A 13,137-nucleotide genomic window follows, 5' to 3' on the forward strand; every position below is an offset into this window, starting at 1 on the left:
GCAAACGTGCTGATTTCATACTGTCATGTCAATGTATCCTGATATTTTCCTGTCATACCAATACGTATGCAATATTACAAAAGCAAGATCATCTTGCCTAGACCTTGATTTCATGCTGTCATGACAACATCTTGATATTATCCTGTCATATCAATACGTATGCAAGATTACAAAAGCAAGATCATCTTGCCTAGACCTTGATTTCATGCTGTCATGACAACATCTTGATATTATCCTGTCATATCAATACGTATGCAATGTTAAAAAAGCAGCCTACCTTGATATTTTCCTGATATTATGCTGCATACACCTTGTCAGTCAATATTGTGGCAGCCTGCTGACAGCATAAAGGGAGTAACATAACAACATTGAGGCAGTATTAATGCAAGATGATTTTTCTTGCATGTCAACCTTTATGCAATACTGAGGCAAGATATTTTGCTTACTGGGACATTTAGTTTGGAATTGTTGCTCTGTGCTCGATGTAAGTGAAATTTGAAGATAAAAAAAGCAAAACATAAATATTTTGAGGAAAATTATATGTTAAACAGTTCAATCTTAATTTCAATTGAATTCTCTACCATGAGTGCGTAGCACTCTTCCTGAGTTTTTCTACTACAGTGGAGTTTCTATTATTCAAGTTAAGCATATGTGAATTTTAATAAATAAGAAGAAAAAGGACATGGAAATATAACTAGAAGAAAACAAAATTAGTGATTTAAATTCCAAAACTTTAGTTGTTCATTGCTACTCTCTTTCTATTTTTTAAATGAATAACTTTAAAATCAAGTCCTCTCATTTACTCTTAAAATCAAATGCATAGTACTCAGAAAAATTACGAAAACCGGATCGTAATCTACGGGTTTTATTGGGAGAAAATGTTTTTAAAAGTCAGCTAAAATCATTTTTAGTTTCATGGCAAATGAGCAGAACAGCCATATCAAAAACAATATACAAAATAGAACACAAATTGCACAACACATAACAAGAATGAATGCTCGCTAAAGTCGTAGCAGAAACACAAATTAAACACATCGAATGCAAAATATGCCAAAAACCTAGGGTGGAGTAAAGTATTCTATGCTTCTCTGAACAGCTTTCATGGCGAAAGTAGTTTAATACTTCCAAATATACAGGTGACAGTTTTTAAAACACACTTGTTTACAATGCTTCGCTACGAGCGAAAAGATATAAACAGTGCGAGAGATGACACTGTAGCGGCCTCTGGCGGAAGTGGAATTTTGTTGCCAAACTGCTAACATGGAGATTCGTCTCCTTCCTTTTACTCCCTGGTGTTTTTAAAGAACCTGTTGCTTGATGCTCTTGTTTCCCTTCAAACATCGTGCTAATCTTTCGCCTGTTGCTTGCAACTGTGCGATGATGACAGACCAGTAAGATATTGATAACTTCTTTTGCTACTTATGAATCGCTTCGAAAACATTATTTTGAATTTAGTCGTTACATTTGTTGTTTTTTTTTCGTCATTTTTAATGTTATTATGATTTTAATGTTATTATGATTTGTCATTTTAGATTATCAGTAATACTTGTTTAGTTCTTAGGCAAACAGCTAATTGGAAAGCGGTTGTTACAACTTCTTTTTTGCATGTTAAATTTTCTCAATTCCTTCTAATGTATATCCCATAAAATATTGTTTTGTTGTAAATTCTTAGTAGCTTGAGAAGACTGACCTATTTCTTTCTATTGAAGCGTTATGTTATAAAGTTTGTTGTGTAAACATATAAGCACATGCATTTTCCCTTTAATCTTTAGATTAATATACTTGAGAAACATTGGCACTTTTTACCACTTCTTTCAGGAACCTTCTCATTGAATTAGTTCTGATGAAACGTTACTGAATGTTTAAGTTACTTAATAAGAGATATGTTGACGTAATATTATAATTGGATTGTAATCTTAATTTTGTAATGTGAGTTGGAGTAAATAAAAATTTTGCTTTGTACCAGATGAATTTTCAAGCAATTACAAGTTGTTGAATATCCAAATAAAAACGAAAAGGAACAGGCTGTACTTTAACATATGTTCAGATTTTTTTTTTTATTTAATCTAAATACATAAGAATGCAACTATATATATTTTTTTGGTTTATAGGGGAAGGTAAGGTATGTTGGTGCGCTTTTTTACTTTTCTTTTTTTATCTCATCAAAAAAGTTAATGAGCAGTTCGATTTTCTGCAATAAGTTTCACTAAACATTTCTCATCACCACATATTTTTTTGAAAATGTTGAATTGATTACCTTTTTTTATTAATATTTTAACGGAACCTTGTAAAGTGGACCAACGTTCCCCTAGGGTGGGATACGTTAGTCCGCCTGGTAGGGCATGTTAGACCGCATAACGCAAGCAAAATCTGTTATAATTTTAGTGATAAATACTATCAAACATTGTAACTACTTTATTCTTTTTTGTGTGTAGAGGGAAAAACATAAAGTTTTAAGATCAATATAACATATGAAACCGATTTTATTTGATAAATCATCTTTAAATAAAAATGGCAATAAGAATTCATCATTTTACTTTAATTTTGTGTGATGAAATGATGAATTCTGAACTTGACTTTTGTCCAGCTAGCCTTTGAAAGACTTTGAGTGTAATTTTATGTACTATATTACCCTGTTTATGTACTATTATCAGGCCCACCACAGAGCTACATGTTTGAGGATGGAGTTAGGTTCTTTCTATAAGTTTACTGGTACAGTGGAAAATCACTCGGGACCATCTCTATCCCTGATAGCTGAATTGCCCAGTTTTCCGGATTGCTGAAAACAGTTTACAGATTGTTATAAAATCCAAAATACAATAAAGAATACTAGTAATGTATTTTAATGTAACAAGAAAACTGTTCAGAAGTATTATAAATTTTTAAATACTTAAAATATTGAAAAAAAAATTATTTGCCTGAATACTTCTCCAAAAAAAAAGACTTTTCACCACTGTATTTGATAATACAGACAGAAAATGAAATGTTGTAAACGTTTATATGAACGTAAATGCATATTTTCTTTTTCCGATTGTATGAAAAGAGAGTTTTGTAAATCCAATTTTTGTAACGGTTTTATTTTTGCAATTACTATATTCTTTAGCCGAGTAGCTTTTGTGTTGAATTAATACCAATAAAACCAGGGTTGATTGTGTTCCGGTATTTTACCGGATTTCCGGTATTTTCATCTTGAATTCCGGTATCTTCATCTTCGAAAATACCAGAACTTCTATATTTTCAGAAAAACCCATTTTAGTAAAATTTGGTGCGATTTTTAATGAAGCGAAAAAATCCAAATTGAAGACATTTGGTATAAATATAAAGCGTAAGCTACGGTCATGTTTTGTAAACTGGGGGAAGGTAGGAAGAGAAAAGTGACAAGAGCTTCGACTCCTGTCTTTGTTCTTTATGGCAGTTGGAGGAGTTGATCGTATGCAAATGTTTTCTTTATTTTATATTCTGGTTTATGATCTTTACTTGCGTGCGTTCTGTTGTTATTGAACTAATTCTAATTATACTTTATCGTTATTAATATGCTCCTCGTAAATATAAATTAGTTTGTTTAGTTAAATTTTACTAGTTAACACTTACTTTTCATTTCGCTACTTTTTTTGTTTGATAAATTTATTCATTTGAACTTTGCATGTTCTCATTTAAAAAAATAAGGTATGGATAAATCTGAAGATATTGGCTCCATCGATGCAGAAAGAAGAACAAGTTTAATTGGGAATGGTTAAACAGAGTGGATTCCTACAATGAAAAGATGGAAATGTAGTGTAAAAAAATTGATAGGGCTGGATTTTGGTTTTGTGTTTCTTGCAACAAGCCCTTTACATATATGTTACTGATGGTGTGAAGGCATTATTGCAATGAAACATTCTTCTACAAATACTCGTAAAAGAAACCGGGAATCATTAAAAAATGCTGGTGTATTAGGCTTTAGTGTATTAGTAAATGAATGTAATTAATGGTTAAGGATTCAGATACAAAGGAGGAAAATAAAACATTCTTCGAAAAATATTAAGAAATGAGAAAAATTAAAAGAATTTAATTCCAACCATGCACATGGACGTATGAAGCCCAATTAAAACTTCAAGTTTTAGCCCCAACAAATAACTATGTATTTTAATTATTTATATACATAATATGATGTGTACATAGACGTAATGTGTATATACATGCCCATCAAAACACTTTTTCTTCTTGGAAAAAAAAGTTCAGGTATTTTTTCATGGAGTTACAATCCCCCCTGTAAAATAATGTTTCTTAAGTTCTTGCATCCTGGTTACAGTCTTTTTTTAAATTTTTTTAACTATCTCTTGATTCTGTTATATCAACTAGATGGAATATTTGTGAATCTTGTATTCGGCGTTTCCCACATTTTTCGCATAGTCGCTTATAGATCTAACAGGTTACAATTAATAGCCATGGGTACAGATGTGATATACCCCTCCCCCCCATTTGGCAACATCCGATTTTTTTGCACAAAATTGAAATATTTTTCTCACTAATGAGGCGATAATTTTTTAAGCATGGCATCCCTGGCAAAACTAACCTGTGTTTGGTAACCTGAAGGCAATCTTAGATCTGTTCAAACTTGTTTACTTGGGTTGTTTACTCGGTTTCAAGCAGGAGAGATACATGTTGTTTCATGCAATATACCTTACAGGAAAGCTTATTTTGTGTTAATTTAAATTCAGTAGTTGTGTTTTGAAGTAAAAACATTAGAAAATGCCAGTTTCTTCAAACTTGAACGTTAATTAAGAGTTAACTCCAACGTGGTGTGTATCTGTAACGTGCCTTTGTCATATGATGTATTGTTTTAGACTGAGTGTGATGATTTACAGAAGCGTAGGGTCGTGGGGGGGGGGGGCACGTGCCTCCCTAACTTGCTGAACAGTTTTTTTATTACTAAAATTGGTTGCCTCTGTTGTCCCGAAATTAAAACGAAAATCATCTCAGGAGTTTCTACACGGCTACTTATTACTTTCATTTTATGCTGACATTCCCCAGTAAGGTAGCAACAATGTATAAATTTCCTATAGCCCCAACCTTGGAGCTCGGAGGAGTTGTTACAATTACAAAATCTTTCAAATCGGCATATAAGAATCAAGTAAAGTAAAAATAACTTCACTCACTGTTCATCGTTTCTGCGCCGCTTGCAGAGGCAGATAAAAAAAAAATCGACTGAAACGATAAGTTTTACAAAAAATTACACTAGAAATGGCACGATATATGACATGATGAAAAAATGCGCCCATTTTAGTCGTGAGGGGTTTTGAATTAATTAAGTATTTGTTAAAAACGGACTATTTTGCAATCCCCATGTCTTCACTGGTTATCGAAAAAGAGGCTTATTCCAAGGCAGTGTAAGATTTTTGAAGTCGAAAAAATGTTAAAATAACCATTTTTTAACAACCATTTTCTTATGCATATGTGTTTGAAATTATAACAGTAAATAAAGGATTAGTTTTTATTTTAACTATGCAAACGGCATTATTTGAGGAGGGGAGAGGAGGAGGGTACAACTGCTCTTGAATTTCCTTTGCACTTTATTTGACGCTCAAGGTACCGCTGTTTTCGTGCATTGCGTGTGATAAATTAATTCACAGTGAAACTATATATATGTGTCAGATTTCTTTTTATTCAAAAAAGTTAAGTTAAGCTGACATAATCGGTCTTAGGAATTTCACAAAATTGTTTTGAGGTTTTAACCTGGGCCTGATTAACACACGGAACAGGAACGTTGCAGGAACGAGAACCTGGACAAAATTTTTAGGGAAGCCATACAGTAAGTTTTTTAATTTCAACCCATTTTTGGAAATTACTACTTTGAAAATGTGATAATTTTCTTGTGAGAGGGAGACACCAAATTTACAAGGACCTGGGCATCCCTTGACTTGATCCGTTATTGATTGTAACTTTTTTTTTTTTTCAAATTATCTATATAGGATAACTATCCCCATCCAAACAGTATTTCATTGGGGGTTAAATATCGTAAAATGTAAATTTAAAATGCATTCTAAATACTAATCTAAAATTTTTATGAACATAATGCGACTCATTAATAAAAATTTTATTCTTCCGAAGATGAACTCTAAAGTTTATTTTCATAAAGAACTTCAGTATCTTAAGCTCCTTTTACGACATGTGCGGTCGCTAGTCGATGTGAAAAGTTCTGATAAATGACTGCAATAAAAATGTTCATTTACGGATGCCTGGTAACACAAGGCTCCCAACAGTATGACAAACTTCCAAAGCCGCCGCCTACCATTTACCGCCTGTTTTTAGTTATTGTAATCGACACCTGTATCACAATGACAGTGTATCAGGTACAGTGCCGTTATGGGAACCTGGGAACCATCAAAAGGGAGTTAGTGACTACATCACAGAATAAGAGATCATCAAGTGACAGAACAGCAGGGAATCGTCCCTGTGGGACTACTTAGAGTATCATGATTGACCTCCCAGAAAGAGTTCTCAGAAATGAGTCTTTTTAAAGGATAATAGACGTTTCTTGCGGAAAGAAAAAGCTGGCCGAGTTGAACATTTTGTGCAGAAAGGCTCATTCTCTTCCGATTCTTGAAAAGGAAAATATCTCTTCTCTCCAAAGATTTAGCTATCATGCAGTATCGAATAAATTCTGAAATGAATACTTCGTCTTGCTCTTGAGTTTTAAAACTTAAATCTCTTCATCTGCAAGATGTTGAAACAGAAAACTGTTTTATCGTTTTTCAAAAAAGTTTCTGTGACAGAGAGTTCGTCTTCTATTAAAACAAACAATGATGGTGAATTCGTAGCTAGGATCGAAGAAAACTCTAAGCCTTCAACGAACCAATTACTAAGTAATGAAGATAACACTGAGGAATTTGCAGATGTTGCGAAAGCAACAGAATTTAATAATATGTTATGCGATGATGAATTTTGTGATGAAGAATTGATTACCATAGATGAAGAAAAATCAAAGCCTACTGATGATTTTGAAAGCCAACAACGAGATACCGAAATAAACAATGGTGATCCTGCTAATGGCATAAGATATGCAAATATTACCACTGGTCCTTTTCAGCCGAAAGATTTTAATAAAATTCAGAAATGTCAAGGAAAGTCTAGAAGTTTTAAAGACTCTTGGCACTCTGAGTTTCCTTGGCTTGAGTATAGCATTATGAAAGATGCAGCTTTCTGCTACTACTGCAGGTTATTTTGTTGTGAAAAATCAGTTCAGGGTGAAGATAATTTCACAAGAAAAGGGGTTTCGAACTGGAAGAAAGCTTTGGAAAAATTTCGAAAGCATGAAAAATCAGAGATGCATTTGAAATCATTGCAGTTTTGGAATGAGAAGAAAATTAGTGGTAACACCATATGTGACAATTTGTCTTATGCTCATACAAAGCAAGTGCAACAAAATAGAACGTATTGGTTTGTTATCGAAACTATTTTGTTTTTGGGTAAGCAATGCTTAGCTTTGAGGGGTCATGATGAAACAATGTCTTCTCTGAACAAAGGGAACTTCCTTGAGCTGCTACAGCTTCGTGCTAAAGATAAAGGAGTGGACATTATCCAAATGATGAGCTCAAAAATTCATTCATATAAGAGTGGCCAGATTCAGAACGAAATAATAAATATCATAAAAAACAAGATTGTAGTCGATATTGTTAATGAAGTAAATTCTGCGTCTGCTTTTTCAATAATTTGCGACAAAACAACCGACCGTAGCACAAAAGAGCAAGTCAGTATTTGCGTGAGGTATCCACAGAAAACAGCAGATTCCTTTTTAGTTAAAGAAAGGTTTTTGGGATTTGTTGACGTTGAAGAGACGACGGGAGAAAATTTGCATCGTAATATAAAAAATTATTTGCAGAAAACAGGGATAGATTTGAGCAAACTGCGTGGACAGGCATACGATGGCGCTTCAAATATGAGTGGAAAATTTAACGGAGTTGCTGCAAAATTCAAAGGTGAAGAACCAAGAGCACTATACACACTGTCACGCTCATCTTCTTGATTTGGCAGTAATGCGATTCTGTGAAGAAATAAAGGAGCTGAGAAATGCTCTTAGCGTTGTCAATTCATTATATAACTTAATAAATGCATCTGCAAAAAGGTTCGCAATATTTGAAAATATTTGCAAGAAAAGTGAAGGTTCAGTTTTTAGAAGACTTTGTAGTTTGTCCAAAACACGTTGGACAGTTCGTCATCGTGCTCTATCAGTGGTGATAGAAAATTTGCAAGAGATAATTCAGACACTACTTAAAATTTCCGATGATTCGTCAGATGTAAAAATAGCTAGTCAAGCAGATGGCTTGCTGACATTAGTAACGAACTTTGAATTTATATTCTGTTTAAAATTTTTGTTCCGTGTTTTAAGTGTGACTGATATTCTGTCAAAAGAAATGCAAAGCATAACATTGGACATTTCATCTTTTTTTTCAAAAGTCGAAGCACTGCTACACTGTTTATCATCTGAGAGAAATGATGAGTATTTTAAGCGTATTTGGGAGGAGACTGAGGATGTATGCAACAAACTCTCTTCTGACGGTTTCGAAATTAGACAACCACACCTCCACCGGAAAAGAAAAGTGCCAAGAAGACTTGACGATGGAAATTTCCAATCGGCATTTTTTTCCTACTTCTGCAGAAGAGGCATACAAAGTTAATATTTACTACCAAGGATTAGACACTATCCTCTTCAATTTAAGACAAGAGATTTTCTGAAAATGATTATAGTAAAATCAAAGTTATTTCAGACATACTTCTCAATTTAAAAGATCCCTTAAATGAGTCCTCTGCAGATAGCATTAAAGAATTTTACAAAATGAAATTTGACGTTACTACACAGCTCCGATTTTATCACAACTATGCAAAATTAAACTTCAACAATCTGTCTCCCACTCTATCAGAATTTGGAAATTCATTCCTGAAACACAACTTATCAACTAGTATCCCTTCTATTTTGGAGCTGTTTGAAGTAGCACTGTCATGGCCTATCACTACAGCAAGCGCAGAACGATCGTTTTCCACTCTTCGCCGTCTAAAAACATATTTGAGGACTACTATGGGGCAGGACAGATTAAGCGGATTAGCGTTAATGGCTGTTGAACAGGAGGTTACAGCACAATTGATGGAGCCCAACGAGCTTGACGATCTGGTAGAAAAATTTGCATCCTCAACCGATAGAAGGCTCAATTTCTACTGACATTACAAGGTATTGTAAAACATTTATTTTTGTATGAAAAAAATTAATGAGAAAAAACCAACATAGTGTTTGTAACAAATATTGCTATAAAAGGCGTAGCACAAACGTAACTTGGAAAACAGAGTTAAATTCGCATAGGAGCTCACAGGGGCCGAGCCGCCGAGCTCCAGTATTGCCTTCCAATTTTTGTTAGATTTTATCATTTTAGGCAAACTTTAAGCTATTTATGTATAAAAGTTAAAACTAAGTTGATTGAAATGTAGGGTTCTTTCGCTTCTTTTAGTAGAATTTCAGCTATGATTACAAAGAACTGCAATGCAATTGTATTCTTTGATAAGCTATTCTTAAAACCCTGACGTACGTGTATGCACCACTTTTTTACAATAAGAGCTGTAACTAAGATGGGTTTGCTTATTAACTGTTACTACGCATTAGCACAGGAAAAGAATTCAGCCCTATTCGATACAGGTTTAAAATGCTTCAAAAAATATATTGCAAAATAAATCAAAATTAGATCATTCGTAAAAATGCAAAAAAAAAAAAAAAAAAGATGCTGAGCTTAAAGTTACAAATACCTGTTACATATGGACTATATCCGCCAGAATCCGTGAAATACAGTACAAATTTATTCTCAAGAATTTAAGATTTTTTACTTATTTTAAAAAAAATATTTCCGCCTCAATTAAGAAATAGTCCTTTCTTGAGAATCTGCGATGTTTGTCGACTGCATGCATTCATTCTTTATATGTCTTTTCTAATAGCAGAACAAGATATTTCTCAATCGGGGGTGTACAAGCTAAAAATAGCCAATTCTATTACTTAGAAATATAAATAGAAGCAGTCATAATTTGACATTAATTACACACACAATCATATATGGAATTGATTTAATGAGTATTTTGAACAGAAGGGAATAACTTTGGTTTTCATTCTTGTTTACTTTTGAGTTTCAAGGAAATGGCCCGGAACCGGATTCAACCTTTAAATAAGAAAGACATCGAATGATGCAGCGACAATAAAATTACTTATTTTCATAACCGTACTTTATAAGTAATATTTTTCAAAAGAATGCTAACACGCTATATTTCCTTTCTAGGGAGATTAAAACAAGCTATTAGTAAATCAATGAATTCCTGAAATGGCCACGGCCCACCCGGGGCTGTCGTACCACTTAAGAAGAAGCACAGTAATAATAAACATAAATTGTGAAATCATAATGTTGTTCTAACCTTTTTATAAGATTGTTTATTTAAATTGCTAAATTAAAAATTTTGTGTAGTTAATCAAGAAACACATATTATTTTGATAAATAAATATTATTTTTAAAATCATACTCACTGCAAGAGCGAAAAACAATATTCCTTCGTTTTAATTAGTGCAAGAAAACTTTTTGAAACTCGTGATTTTTAGCATAAAACCCAACAGGTTTGAACAGAATCTTTGTTTCTTCTAAAATTTAGTCATCTCAACATACTATTTTTTCTTTCGAGGAATTGTTAATGTGTGTGTGTGTAGTGTACTGCTATAATCTAAGTTGGTGGGGGGGGGGAGGATCTGCCCTGAGGTTAGAGGCCTGTGCCCCCCAAAAATGTTTCGTCACGCTACGCCTCTGATGATTTATACCATATAAAAAGGTAAGTTCTTTATTTTAGAATTCAAAAAAAAAAAAAAAACCTCTCACTTCCAAAATTCTTTGTTTTTACAAATCCTTGAGGGGTTCTTGTAGTTTTTAACTTTATTTTTACTGTATGTAAATTAATTTTACAAAAATTGTACAGTTATTTTGTTCTAAAAGTTAATTCTTATCGATGCTACGAATTATTTATACATTCTATTAACGTGCCTCCTTTAGGTACTGAATTTCTGAAAATAAGTTGACTCCAGCATTATATAAAAATATAAAGGTGTTATTTTATGTAAATATAATAGGTATTTTGTAAGCATGTCTGGATAGCAAATGTATGGTATTTTTGTATTGTTTATGTTTAGGATGCTCTGTTGAGATATTTCTACTTTTCATACATCAAAATTTGAGTAACTAAGCACTTTTTTGGCTGAAATAGTTATTGATTTTGGGGATGTTTTCTGCTTTAAACATCACAATTTGAATCGCTTTGCTCTTTTTTAGCAGAGTATGAGAAAAGTTTTTGTTTGATGAAATGCATGTTGGAAAATAGCTTTTATTTCTATTGGTACATATTTCATTGGTGAGCTGTTATACAGTGGCGGATCACCGCATAGTCGCATGAGGCGATAGCTGGGGCCTGCAGAAAAGCAGGGGGCCTCGGAGCTGCGAAGTGGCCTATCCTCAAAACCAAATTTTTTTATTTTGAGGATTTGCCGCTGAAAGCCACAATTTTGAGTGGAAAATGCTCAAAACTCATGAAAATTGATATTTAATCATGAATTTTAGGTGCGGGCTGATTTGAGGCTTAGGGGGTCCCTGGCTTCAGGTGCCTTTGTTTGGATTTTCCTCTTTCTTCCAATAATTTCAGCATAAAATTGTGTTTGTAAAAGCTCGACAAAATTATTCTGATAAAATGCAGTTTGTTTTGCTAGCAGGCCCAGATCTGCGTACCCGCAAACCCCGCAGTGCAGGGGGGGGGGGACACGACCTGAAAGGGCCCAATGTCCCAAGAAATTAAGAAAAAAAACCCAAAAAACTAGCACTAAGTTCTTATTAATTGTACGAATGTACACTGCTGGCCTCTGGGGAGTGTCCCTACAGAGTTTTTGCAGGGGGCCCCAAATTTTATAGATCCTGGCCTGTTTCCTAGAAGAACTTTTCCCGTTCCAAGTAGTTCTTTGACCACTTACTAGTCGGCTTCGTCTGAGTAAGGAGTATGCATCTTGTTTTAAAAAAGCACTATTGATATACACATGAAGATATTTGCTTTAATTGAAATAGTCATATAGCTACGAAGGGTCGAGAGTTGGTAGAGAGTGGTGAGTCCCCCCCCCCCTTCCCAAAAAAAAAGATAACCAGTCGTCATTTTTGTTTCAGTATTATATCAGTCCTCAAAATATACCAGTCGTCATTTGTGCGATTATGCCCGAGTCGGTGTTTATCTAAATAAGGGGAGCCGGCAGCAGGATTTACAACATGGAGTGTAATAAAACTCGACCTCTTGGAATGGTCACTTTTCTTGACGAACAATTATATTGCCTTTCCTTATCTAGAATGCTGAAGGGAGAAGAGACAGATCTGTGGGGGGTCCAGATCGAAGTCGTTTTCACACTCCGGGCACAGCTGTGATTTCTTTCTTTACTTTTTGCTAAGTTTCCCACTTTCTCACCAGTGACCAACCCATAACAAGATAGTTTTATGACGTATTTAACGAAATAAGTCTTTTGAAAAGGGCGGGAATTTTTTATTTTTTCTTTTCTTTCTTTTCTTTCTTTCGTTCTTTCTTTTTTTTTTTTTTTGAGGAAGAACGAAGAACCTATGTTATTCGTTGTTTTGATTCACTCGTGCTCGTGAACGTGCTTTTGCTCTGTGTCTTCAATCAACAACAAGACCAATCCTTTTGAGATAAGTTTAATATGTTTTAATAACTATTTAATTTTTTGAATTATGCTGCAATCTTGGTGTTGAATGATAAATTTTGAAATATATGCTACAATTAAAGTGGTACAAAGGTATTGCTTTTGAAAAAAATAATGTACTGTTAATTCTTCTTTAAATTATATTTTCATTACGGAGAAAAGAACTATTTGTCAATTCATTACAAATACGCTTTATAAAATTACTATAAAAATTTTAAATGCCTCTGCAGCGAAAGTAGTTGATTTTGAGTGTTCTCCTTCTTTCACTGGTGCCGTTTGTTTGTAATATATTTTACAATTTCAACTTCATTAAGACTGATTTACTTATTAAAGACAAACGTTTTATATTAAAATTGTTGTTGGGGCAAACTAAACCTGATAGCGTCGTAATGCAA

The 13,137-nt window shown here is 33.6% G+C and overlaps 1 protein-coding gene across 1 annotated transcript in view; it reads left to right on the forward strand.

Annotated features, from left to right (window-relative positions):
* The first annotated feature begins 1,300 nt into the window (after positions 1–1,300).
* LOC129218216 (myeloid differentiation primary response protein MyD88-like) overlaps positions 1,301–13,137 on the forward strand; it is a 71,586-nt gene continuing 59,749 nt past the window's right edge. The window contains exon 1 of the mRNA XM_054852435.1: positions 1,301–1,391. The gene's annotated coding sequence lies outside the window, so the exon portion shown is untranslated. The remainder of the gene's footprint in view (positions 1,392–13,137) is intronic.

This window comes from Uloborus diversus, chromosome 3 (assembly GCF_026930045.1).
Source record: "Uloborus diversus isolate 005 chromosome 3, Udiv.v.3.1, whole genome shotgun sequence".
Lineage (NCBI taxonomy): Eukaryota > Metazoa > Arthropoda > Arachnida > Araneae > Uloboridae > Uloborus > Uloborus diversus.